Source organism: Acomys minous, assembly GCF_964271855.1.
Source record: "Acomys minous genome assembly, chromosome: 2".
Classification (NCBI taxonomy): domain Eukaryota; kingdom Metazoa; phylum Chordata; class Mammalia; order Rodentia; family Muridae; genus Acomys; species Acomys minous.
In genome coordinates this window covers 80,651,644-80,662,639 of record NC_140484.1, presented here as the reverse complement: position 1 = coordinate 80,662,639, position 10,996 = coordinate 80,651,644, and positions in this window count along the sequence as shown.

The window sequence follows — 10,996 nt, the reverse complement described above, 5'->3', positions numbered from 1 at the left end:
GACAGCTTAGTCTTCATGTGGGTCCCCTATAAGGGGAAAAGGGTCTGTATCTGACATGGACTTTCTTTCATGCTTTTCGATCACTTCTCCCTGGTAGGGGAGTGGGGCTCCTTTGACAAGCTACCATGGTAGAGAATGTGCTCAGTTCTGATGTGACTTGATGTGCTGAGGAGGGTAGGTGTGGGAGAGGCTCCCCTTTTCTGAGTGGTAGGGGAGGCAGGATACAGGGAAGAGAGTGGGAGGCTGGGTTCAAAAGGAGAGGAGTAAGGGGAATAAGATTGGGATGTAAAGTGAATATATAAATTAATTAACTTTAAAAGATTGTCAGGTGTAAGATGATGGTGCATTATGGAAACTATGGTCAATGGACAGGCATATGCTTGTACTTGAGGAAGCAACTATACTTTGATATAGAGGAAAAGTCACACCCAATATCATCATCTTCCTTAAAACACTGGAAATTGGATGTTCTGTGAAGCCCTCTAGCTATTACGTTGGCAGCTGAATCAAAAAGTCACAATGCATGAACCACACCCAGCTGGGCTTGTTTTGTGGGAAGCTAGTTTTATCACCATCATCACTGGTCAAAAACTCAGTTCCCTTCGGAAAGGATCAGTATTGGCCCAGAACCCCCAATACCAAATTCTTTGCACAAAGATTTATTTGCCCCAGAGGGCCAACGGGAGGGAATAAGAGACAAAGCAAGAGCTAAAGGAAGAGAGGAGGGTGGGACAGGGGAGAGTGAGCAGGAAGGAGTATTTATCATGGAGGGTGTAGGCTCAATTTTCTTAGCCAATATATTTTATTACAACTTATTAGCCGAACATACGTCACTTATAATCTGACTAACCAAAACAATAGGAAAAGAGGATTAAGGAACACAATAACAAAATGGTAAGGATATCAGTTTCGATGAATGATTCTCCTGATGTAATCAGCAGGATTTCTTCTGCTGGAACCTGGAGTAACCAGAACCCGGAACCTCAGCAGGAGCCAGAACCCCAAAGCCTTCCCTTGAGTGGTTCTCTCTAGCAATGTCTGGAAGTGGAGCGATGAACAGCCAAAACTATCCGAAGTCTCCAATGAGCCCCCCTCCAGTTCTGGGCTCATTTATATATCTCCTCCCAGAATCTGCTGGCAACAATCAAGCTCCCACACGAGGTGATTGGTCTTCTAGTGGGTTAACATCACCTGTTCTCTCACAAGACCATTCCAATCCTGCACTTGGGATCCTAAAAAACGGGTTTATCTCTCCTTCAGAAGGGGGACTACCAAGGCTGGTCTAATCCTCTGTTAGGATGAAGTTTTTTATTTTAATTGAGCATGTTAATTAGGTGAGCAAAAGGGCTAGACTTTAGTACCTTAATAGCTGGACCTTGGTAGTCAGCCTCAGGAGGAGGAAGTAGTCAATTGAGGGAATAAACCTAGGTGGCTAGCTTTAGGAATGCAACCTAATGGTTTTTAGCAAGGCAGAGGCAATTAGAAAAAAAGGGCAAGGCCTGCCAGAGCCATGCCAGCCACACTCAAGCTGGCTAAAGTCCTTCACCTCCTAACTCTCTGGCCCATAGGGGGTGCTGCACAGTGCCTGATGCACAGTGAGGGATTGTGAGGAGCTAGACTTGGCATCCTTAGAAGTTCAGCCAAAGGAAGCCAAATGCTAGGAATTTAAGTCAATAAATGAGTACAAGGGTGGTGATGACAGCCATCATCTGAGTTTTGAGAACCAGGTGGCTGTTCATCCTGATAGACACTTAGTAAAACCCTGAGAAGGCCTCAAGGTTGTCCCCCAACTCTTCTGCCAGTTCAAGTCTGACACCAAGCATATGCAATTGGGAAAGGGATGTGGGGGAGGAAAGATGATCACAGACTTATTTTGATCTGTCCAAAGTAGACTTCCATAAACTTCCTCCCTTCATTTTCAGAGACAAGGTCTCCCTATGTAACTTACACTGACCCCAAATTCTCCATCATCCTACTTTGGCCTCCAGAGTGTTGGGATTGTAGGCAGGCGCACCAGACCCAGGTTGGGTTTCAACAGAGAGTTTGTTGGTATATCTTTGCTGGGCAGAAAAGTGTACCCCAAGCACCCACAGCCTAGTCCCATCACTCATTTCAGTGAGAGGTACAGGGTCATTCCCTCAGCTCAGGACAGGACACTATTATGAGAAGTGGGAATGTGCGTACAAGGAAATACACAAACTGTGGTCAGCAAGGTCAGCCCTTTTCTTCATTTTCTACCCCACTCCACACCATCCCCAAGAACAGAGCTACTGGCCCACTTCAGGCTCCATGTGTTTTAAGTAAATATCAAGAAGGAATAAAAAGAGATGCATTCACTTTGGTTTCTATATCACATGAATTCACATTCTCTCAGAGGCTCCTCAGCTTAACAGGAAGATCATTTAAGTGTCTTCTATCTGGCTCCTGTCTTGGAACTCAGGCCCTCTGCTGTGGAATATACTCTAATTTGGATTATTCTGATGTATAATAAAGTACATGAGATTTTATTAACCAACATTGTCAGGGTAAGAGGAATGATTCCTAAGAACATGGGCTTCTGTCATGTGTTGAGCAAAGTCCCAAAGGCAGGTCAGCAAAGAGACACAAGTATGGCCAATAGAAGCCATCAAACTAAAAAGGCTAAAGATTGATCACTGGAGCTAAGAAGGATTTGGGCACCATATCTATCCACTTAGAGCCACTTTCAAGGAGCAATCTCTAGTCAGCTGCACTCTGGCTTCTACAGAGGCAGAGCAACTAGACTTTTCTCCATCAGACTCTAGGGCTAACAGAATCATGAGTGAAGGAATTTGTATTTTTCATGAATGTATAAAATGGGGAGAGCTTGGCCAGGTGTGGTTAGTACACACTTTTAGTCCTAGTACTCACAGATGGATCTCTGTGCCTTCGAGGCCAAGATGGCCTACTATCAAGTACCAGGACAACCATGGCTACATAAAAAAGTCCTGTTTCAAAAAACCAATAGTAGTAGTAGTAGTAGTAGCAGCAGCAGCAGCAGTAGTAAATAATAATAATTTTAAAAATAAAAGATAAATAAAGTGGTTGAGAACTTAAGGATCTGACAGACCCAAATTCAGGTCCCCATTTATGTCAGTGGAATATCCCTCAATTATCACTTTTCTGTATTTATTTTCCTTTTACTTTTTACAGTGTTAGAAACATACTCCTGCCACTGTACTGCTATGCCACTTCCTCACCCTTAGAATGTGTTTTTTAAAAATATCTACATCTGTGAAAGAAATGACTAACAAGTGCCAACGATGTGACAGGTAATCCATAACCTCAACAGTCACTGTAAAATGCTTAGTAACATTGTCTACTTGGCAATCTTTGATAAAAAAAGAAAGAAAGAAAGAAAGAAAGAAAGAAAGAAAGAAAGAAAGAAACTGTTCCCAGTAACTCTCAATGGCAGGTATGTGAGGATAGAAAAAAGTATGATCCAGATCCCCCAGTGCATTAATGTGGCATGACCCAGACAGGAGGCTCACTCACTCAGAGGATGTCTCTGAGACTGCTGGAGGCAAGGGGTGCTCTGGTCTCTAGTGTACATCTCTAGCCTTCCAACATCCAACCCTAATCTTCAGCATCAAGTAACAGAAGCACGTTACACTCAGTGATCTTGAGTCACATGGCCCAGTTACAAGCTTTGTCCCTCACAAAAAAAAAAACAAAACTTCTTGGCATATATATGATTGACAGTAATACCTCCTTGGAGGCCTCATACATCTATTTGAATATAAAGTAACAGGAAAAGTATAAAACTGTTTTAAAGTTTAACATCTCGCAAATGTGAGCTTGTGATAGATGCTTCTGCTATTTATAAATAGCACTTGTGTTAGATCAGTTATTTTCCTAATAGCTGTATTGGAAGCTCAGTGTGGGCCTCCTCACATTAGGATAGAAGGTCTTATACAAGGGTTGAGTGTGACTAGAAAATGCCACCTCTCAGATCACCCTCGTGTGACCAATGAAGTGCCCGACTAAGTTTTCCCTCCCACTAGACAGACGCTACCAGCTCAAAACCATCACATCATTTATGCCTGTGGAGTAATTGGGTTTAGAGTACAAAACAAAGTATGCCTTCCTTATTTCCAACACCATTTAGCAAACAAGTCTCCGTTCTGATTTCAACCACTTCCTACTATTACAGAGTTACACATGGTTACACTTATCGCTGCAAATTACATTGCAGCCATGCAATAGGGTGTGAACTCCCGGACTCTGGAGAAACACCTGGTTTCAAGTCCAAGCAAAACCCCTCCTACCCCACCCCCAACTACCACACACACAGAGACAATCAACTCACCCCTCATACCAACTCTCTCCAGACCCACTTGGAAGTAACTAGAAGTAAGCAGATCTGTAATGTTCCCTGCTGAGTATGGATGCCAAACTTTGTGCTTGCTTCGTGAGGGTGTCAAGGCAACTGACAAGTAAGAAGCCATCTGTCTGCTCTAATCTCCAAGAGCTCTGGGAATGCAGAGCTTAGGAACAATGACCTACAGGCACTATTCTCTACAGGTCTTTCTTATTAAGCTCTGATGTACCAACTCTTCACACTCATCTCATCTACATACATGGAAAAAATGATGACTTATTTCTTGTCCTTTCTGCCCAATTGTTGCTGAGCAGAGACCCTTATACCAGCAGTAGCTTTTAGTCACTGCACAGGCAGACAGCATCACCCTGGACCACTCCTCTGTGCATGTATGTGCACAATCATACCACAAGCTAGGAGGTGTGCTGGTTGATTTTCTTTCTTTCTTTCTTTCTTTCTTTCTTTCTTTCTTTCTTTCTTTCTTTCTTTTTTTTTTTTTTTTTTTTTTTTTGTCAATTTGTGATAGCTAGAGTCATCTGGGGAGATAGAATCTCAGTTAGGAAAATCAGTTCATCAGGTTGGCCTGTAGGCAAGTCTTTGGGAGCATTTCCTTGATTGATGACTGATATAGGAAAGCCCAGATCACCATAGGCAGTGCCACGCCTGGGCAGGTGGTTCTGAGTTGTATAAGAAAACAGGCTGAGCAAGCCATGAAGGGCAAACCAGTAAGCAGCACTCTTCTACAGCCTCTGTTTCAGCTCCTGCCTCTAGGTTCCACCTTTGAGTTCCTGCTCTGACTTCCCTTCAGGATAAACTGTACACTGTAAGCTATAAGCTGAAAGCTGAACTATGGCTAAGACAGGGACCCTGCAGTTTTGCTTCAGTCCTGTGGTTAGAATATGAGGAATAAAAGGCTGTGATCATATGGTGGGGGAGGAGGTTTCCTTCTGTCACAAGTCTAGGGGAGGGGAATAGGGTGAAAGAGGGAGGGAGCAGGGAAGACAGGAAGATACAAGTGAGGTGATAACAATTGGCATATAGTCTTAATAAATTTTTAAAAGAATATGAGGAATAATTAAAGATGACTAGAGACCAGACCCTTTTATGTCCTTCTTTTCCCTACAACTCATCACAAACTCTGTGTTATTTTCTTCTTTTTTTCCAAAATACAATGATAAAAGCACACACATGGATGTGTGTGTGTGTGTGTGTGTGTGTGTGTGTGTGTGTGTGTGTGTTTGTATTTAAGACATACTTCTGAGTACATTATAAAAATGATCTCTATATGGCATCTCTGTTACTAGCTCTAGTCTATATTGAGGTAAGAGAGCCTGGAAGAACATAAGTAATTTGGCCAAGATCATATAGTAAATGTGAAAGTCTCTATCTGAACCTTTGCCTGTGGTGGAAGTTTTGGTTTCTTTAAAAATATCATGTAAACATGTTTGTTTGTTTGTTTGTTTGTTTATCTCCAGGTACTGGGTATAAGGCTGCTTCAGATTGCCCACACCAGCAGACTATTTGCCTCCTGTGGGCTTTGTCTGAGAAAATTGTCATTTTTGCCAGCTGCAATAATTTAATCTGGGGAGTCAGAGAAGGAATAAATGCCAGAGCCCAGAGAGGGATGGAGTACTTGAAAGAAGAAAGTGGCTGCTGCTCATGGTTGCTGTTGTTGCAGTTTGATAAGAAGAAGTTGGAGATATCCTGAAATGAAGACTGGACTTGCCTCAAGGAACCCAATGACCCTAGACAGCAGGACTACCCCCTCTTTCCACTGACCTTTCTCTCCTACCTGGTGTTGGGATGTTGGAAGGGATTGAGGTGGAGAATGGAGGTAGAGGTATAAGAAACCCAAGTAAGTTAGATAAAAAATACACACTAAAGCTTGTTGTCATTCCTGGGTGTATGGTAATGATTTCGGCCTCCTCCATGAAGTCTTCTATCTCACTCTCACAACCATGGTATTCTGTCAACCCAAGGAGCTGAGCAATGATGAATGAGAGAAAACAAATAAAACTTTCTTTTTTTTAGTTGTTTATGTCAGAAATCGTGACATAACAGTAACCAAGACAAGCATGGGAAGAGACAAGATATAACCAAAATCCTCCTTGTAGTGACCAACTTCCTACGTACTAAAGTTTTCACAACCTCCTAAAACAGCACCACCAGCAGTGAACCCTTCACCTGGGCCCAGAAGGAATCCTTCATTTCCAAGTTGTGACAGGACCTTCTATGGACACTGTTTATTTACTTTCTTACAATAAGGAAGAGACAAGGTACTACATAAAGAGCGTTTGGAACTATATCAACCTTCTCTCCATACTATTGCAGTAAGATTGTTAGTCAGGGATTGGTGAGATGGTTTAGTAGTTAAGAGCATGAACTCCTCTTCCCAAGGACATGAGTTCAGATTCTAACATGTATGCCAGGTGGCTCACAACCACCTGTAACTCTAACTCCAAGGTATCTGATGCTATCTCCTGGCCTCTGTGGGTACCTATGCTCATCAGCACACATAGTGAAAAAGGAATTAAATCTTTATTATTGCTTTTGTTGTTGCTGCTGCTGCTGTTGTTTTCAGGCTAGCTTAGTACCTATACTCATCAGCACACATAGTGAAAAAGAACTAAATCTTTATTATTGTTTTTGTTGTTGTTGCTGCTGCTGCTGTTTTCAGGCTAGCTTAGTCTATTCTAGGGTGATAACTTAAGTGTAAAATGTCCAAAAATTCAAAAGTTTCTGTGTCTAGTGGAGCAGGTCTTAGGCAGGAAGATCCTGAGGTCGAGGCAAACTTGAATTATACAGAAGAAATATTCTTGTCTCCAGTCCAAAAGTTGATTGCCATGAAAACGGCAAGACCATTTTCAGAGGAAACACTCCATGTATGACTCAACATCTTCTACCCCTTCACACTTCTACAATATTCACGCTCTGGTCACCATAGTGAAAAAGCTGAGACATTCAAATCATGAATCTGAGTATAAATGCTTGGGCATTTCTGCTTGCCACTCATTCATTGGTTGAGACTGTCACTCAGAGAATACCACAGCCATGTGTCACCTGCTTCAGTTACCTTTCCCTACCAGCTCATAACTCACACTAAGAAACTAGTGCTGCCTTTTCTAGACTCTCAGATGATACTCGGTTTGGTATGCTTTAATTTAGTGAAACCACACCTCTTCTAATCACATGATACTGTTTTCTATAATCTTGTTACTCGAAAAGTAAATTTAAGATAAATATACTTAAGCTCCGTACCTATAAGAAATAAGGTCATTAACCATCTTTGGGGCACAATTGAAAAAAGGAAAAACATCTTTGTCTATTATTTTCAAAAGGGGAAAAAATTCCTGTTGCCTAATGATGAGCCTTTAATTGTTTTTGCTTTTTCACACTGGTGAGTCTTTTAGAACTTATGATAATTTCAAATAAATATTTCTCAAAGCCCCGGGGTATTCAGTACAGAAGAACATCGGAAAGATCTCTTGGCTATGGTATTCTCAAAAGAATAAAGAAGCTGTCCATTGTATCAATCATCTCTGTATTAAAGCAATGAATTTGCTCATTAAGGGGCACAAGTCAACTACTTTTACCAGCCTAACTGCTCATTTTGGCAAAGATTCTATTTCTTCATTATGTAAATCAACAAAGAGCTCCAAGTCTATTCCCTTTAACCTGAACATCTTAGACATCTTTTTTTTTTTAAAGTGTGTGCCACCCCAGTCCTATGGCTTCCCCTACAGAGACTAAATGCAATGTTTTGCTATTATTGCTGTTGTAAATGTGGAGGCTTTGAGTGGTTTTATGGTATTGTAGCTAAGGTTCTAATGTGGGAGATATACACATATTTTTTAAAAGCCAGATATTTTTTAAAAAGAGTCTGCAAAGTGATGAAACTGAGTGGCTTATTTCATAGTAAAATATGAAGTGTTCTGCTTATTTGTCATTTTCTTGAGACCAGTTGTTTCTTGGGATGAGACTAGAAATATAGCATAATGAACAATAGCCAGTCTATGGGAGACATGGCCAGTCTTGGTGTGGAGAAGCCTAGGGTCTTCTTGTTCCAACCAAACCCCTCTCAGCCATAGACTAGAAGAAAGAATAGAGTTAAAAGGGTGTGGAAACAGTTAGGAGAGGTGACCTTCTAGGCCATCTCAGTCTCTGTAATGAATATAAAAAGTAATCAGAATAAGATAGCTGGAGATTCAATCCTTTAGAGAGAGTTTGAATTCATTTGTCCCTTATGGAGGAATGGAGTGTTATTAATTTAGGCAATTAAGAACTTAGAGAGCAATAGCTAGCACTTTTTTATTAAAACTTTTCCCAAGAGCCTAGAAAACTGAATTTCTATAGCATTTACAATGAGGAAAGGTCATTTTTTAGATGTGCTTGACAAAAGATTGTAATTTTCAACGTCATTTTAATGAGAAGTGGGGTTTTCATTTTTAAAAAATCCAGTTAACACTTGGGTGAGTTTGAAATGAATTTAGGAAGAGCCTGTTCTGCCTGTTGTATATTCCCACATCCTACTGTGTCTCCTACATGCCCAGACTCCTGGGAAGACTCCAAATCTCCCAGTAGCTAAGCCTGCCCTCCCCTCTTTCTTATCCCCTGAAACATCAGATCGGGGGGGCTATTTCTATTCTCTGGATGATACAGAGAGCTCATGGCATGGGGCCTCTTCCATACTCAGAGAAAATGGGGTGGCAGGGTGAGGAGTACAGTGTGGAGGTGGAGCTGACACCCCAAAATCTTGCCCCTTCCACTTTCCATGTTTTATGACAACTCTGGGAGATCACTCAAGGATCTTTGAGCTACTGGAACCATGGTGCCTGGAGGATGTAAATGGTAGCCCTGTCTTAACACCCCACCTGGGAGGCTGACTTCATTGGCTTGGGCATCACTTGAACGCTGAAATTACTTTAAGCTCACCAATTATTCTAGCAGCAGTCAGATCTGTGAACCAGTATTAACCTCTCAGAAGAGAAGGAAGGATTATTAACAAGGGGATAGAGGGAAGGATGCTGAAGAAATGCTATGAATTATCAAGAAGTAAGGCTACAGGATGTGGGAAATAAAGTCTCTGGGGCCTTATGCTGGCTTATGGTGGCACTAAACCCTTGAGACCCATAATAAGTCAAAGAAGGTCAGAAGCACAGGGTACGTCCTCTGTAGCCATATTTAGGGTGCTAAAAGGAAATTGCTAGAAGAGCTAGGAGTGTGCCTCAGTGATAGAATGATTCCCTATCTTGTAGGAGGCTCTAAGGTCCAATCTCCAGTGATGAAACAAAGCAAAACAAGCCAAAACACAAGCAAAACCAACAAACAAGAACCCACAAAAGTGTATGGACTGTATGCATTTCAGTGAGACTGTTAGAGGCTCTAGAGAAAAGCTAATGCCACCTAGAAAAGCCCTGTCTACTCAAACTCCTTGAATCTCCCTTTAGGTGACTAAGGGCCAATACTCCAGACCTCTGTTCAGGAACCACCTGCTTCAGTTCATAGTCTGCCACTCACAGGCCTCATTCCTTAGTGTCCACCTTCTCCAAACGATCATGTCATGTTGGACAGCCATGCTTCCCTTACAAATACACAAACTCCTTCTGTCTCTATCCTGGCCCACTCAAAGCTTATTCAATCTTCGAACATGTATTGCTTGTTTCCCTAAATGTGGGCATGACACAGTTGTGATTGGGGGAATGAGTAACAGTCTGCCACCAGTACACACATGGTGATGTTGGATCTGCTGTCAGTAGACGGTGTATCTTCTCTCATCTCCTTCCTACATGATAAACATGGTAAAGCATAGAAAGACTCTCACCTCAGCCATTAGCTAACAGCTCATAGGAGGAAAACAAAGAAAACTTACATTCTGAACCTGTTGATGCTCCTCTGGACAGTGTGGACTGGGTCATGAAAACCCATCTCCAGAAGATGAGGAGGAGGAAGAAAAAGAGGAGCAGGCAGAGAGGAGTAAGTACAAGAGAGTGAAGAAGAGGGGAAGGGCCTGACCCCCCCGTTCCCACTCACAAAACCCACACTCCACACTCAATACTTAACACCCCACACCTTCCCCCCCTCACACGCACATCCCACACCAATACAACATATAAACACCCCACATCTTACTATATTTCACTCTCATATTTCCAGTTCCCCCACCCCATCTTACCACTCCTCTGCCCCTACTCCACAATCCCCATATTTCCACACATACAAAGCCACACCCCAACACCCTACACTTCCACATCCAACATCCCCATCCCATACCATCCCTTAATTCCTCATCCCCCCAACCCCCGTCCCACCACTCATTTACCCCCACCCACAACTCTTAAATCCCAACACCCACCTACATGCACCACATTCCTACACTCCCCATCCCTCCACCCTCAACAACACCTGTCCAACACTGAACCTTCAACAACTCCCTAGCCCTATAACATCCCAGACCCTGTAACCTCCACTTCCACACCCCAGCATCCTGAACTCCCACACATATCTGTCCCTCTACCACAGTACCCATCAACCCAATACACCCCCTTCTCCATACCCCTACACGTTACACCTCATGTCCTCAACCCATCCTTCTATCTCTAGTCCCACTCTCTTATCTCTTACATTCCCCACATCCTGCTTCCTGAAATCCCCACAGCT